The sequence below is a fragment of the Agelaius tricolor genome, unplaced genomic scaffold, assembly GCF_023055355.1.
Source record: "Agelaius tricolor isolate 1412-34295 unplaced genomic scaffold, bAgeTri1.0.p SCAF_4, whole genome shotgun sequence".
Taxonomy (NCBI): Eukaryota; Metazoa; Chordata; class Aves; order Passeriformes; family Icteridae; genus Agelaius; species Agelaius tricolor.
This window is the reverse complement of record NW_027269264.1, coordinates 1267001-1269149: the sequence shown is the minus strand read 5'-3', so window position 1 is coordinate 1269149 and position 2149 is coordinate 1267001.

Sequence of the window (2149 nt, the reverse complement as noted above, 5' to 3'; positions counted from 1 at the left end):
ATTGTCTCACAGTTTGCTTAGAGAAAACCCACTTCAAATGAGATCACCAGTGTGGTAGCTCTTGGCAAATTGTGGTCTGGCATGGCGAAGGAAGGAGAGGAAATAAAACCCATCATAGCAGACAAGCAACCACCCACAGACTTAGGACACCCTATTTTCCGCAGAAGTGTTTCATTAACATATATTTTATTATAACTGTAGAGTACAGAATTATAAACTACTTTCTACATTTTTTTGATACGAAAATATTTAGGCAGTGATTTATGGAAAAGAACCATACTGTTCCTCCTTCCCCCATGGAAGCCCTCCAGTTTTTTCCACACACAGAGACCACACCATTTGTCTTTTAGCTGATGGTTGTCATCAGTACCAAGGTTTTTTCTTATTTTTCTAACAGCAGTATCTTGGAAAATTGCACAGATCATTTTGCTAACAACTTTCTGTAACATTGTAGAAACAGTCTGGACATCTTAAAGCTGCATACAGAGATCAACATGAGAGAACTTTTGCACTCTGCTACACCTCCCATCTCAGCATGTTACACTAGGGAAGCCTTAGACATGACAGCTGCCCTAACTCTGAGTAGTGGCACAGCTGTTAAGTACCAGATTTTCCAAGAGCTGTATGCACATCAGTGACAATTATCTAGGATGATATTAATATCCTTTTTTTTTCCTATGCCACATCTGTGCTGTTTCATAATGCAAAACTTACATTATATATAATATATATGGCTGTACTATATTTGTCACTGCTTGGCATGCCTATATTAGTAGAAATATTTGAAAAGTAATTTCAGGTTTAAAAAAATCTTTAAAAGTTCTCTTTCTAAACATTTTTTTTCAGTTATTCAGAAATATTCTCCTAAAAAATCTCAAACCAAAAATACATAGAAACTTACACACATTTTTTTTAACTGGGCTAGTGCTTAATACCTAAATGCCATCACACAAAACAGGAGATACCAGGTATAAATCTTTGTTTAAACTACTGTCAGATGCCAGTCTTGAAATACACAACTTTGAGATGAACTTTTGTGTTGCCTTTGAATAACTTAATAACTAACACTCAGATCATCCAGCAAGCAAAGATAAAGGGGAAAATGTTAATATTCTATATATTGAAATTTACTACAGTGATTACTGGAGATTTCTTTGAATAAAGACATGGTGCCCTTATAACTGTTTTCTATCATGTTTTATTCTATTTTCTATTATTCTATTTTGAAAATAGTTTCAAATTTTTGGGGAGGTCATCTAGTCATTTCAGTACAGTTGCTACTTTATTGCTTTTCAAATCATGTTTCAGTCTGATGCAAAATATCTCTCCTTAACATTCGTGTCCCTGCCCATTTGGCAGTGAGTTTATCTTTTGTTTTAAATGCTGTAAAAACTAATACTGTCCTTGTTCATGTGTCAACATCCTTGATTATTTCAGCTGCAGTATGAACAGATTCATGAGGTGTGTTTGATAGCTAAGTACTGATGAACAACCTGGAAATTGAAAAGAATACTTGCTTTTAAACAGATCTTGTCATTATAAGGAGACCCTTTTTTTCCTTTGTTTTTCATTCTCAACATGAAAATGGCAGTTCATTAATGAAAGAGGTGTAGCAAATCCCTGAAGTAGTCCCTGACAAGTTGCAATCAGTTCTAATGTTGATTTAGATCCTAAAATTTGAGGGTTTTTGCTTGTAGAATATTTGGAACACACATTTAAAATGAGAGCAGAACAAAAAGGAAAAGGTAAGTATTATAAGATTTTGTATAGCTTTTCAGATCTATTAATTGGTTATAAACATATTTTTGCTAATAAGCATCTCGTCACAGATTTAAAGATGCCTCTTGAATGTAAATTGATTGCTACAGAAATGTCCATACTGTACACAACATGTGCTACACTTCCACAAATACAAATGCTCATTATAATACATTATCTTTGATGTTTGTAACATTAGGCTTGATCCAGCACCACTGAAACATATGGGAACTTTAATATTGATCCCTGCAGAAGCAGAAAGACACGAACACTTTTGAGCATATGTCCTGATAGAAAGTCTGAAACTCATTTTGAATGTAATGCAAAACAGAAAACAAGTTCAAGTGGAAGAAGTCAGTTTTTAAATGTTCAGAATGAAAAATAAACAGAA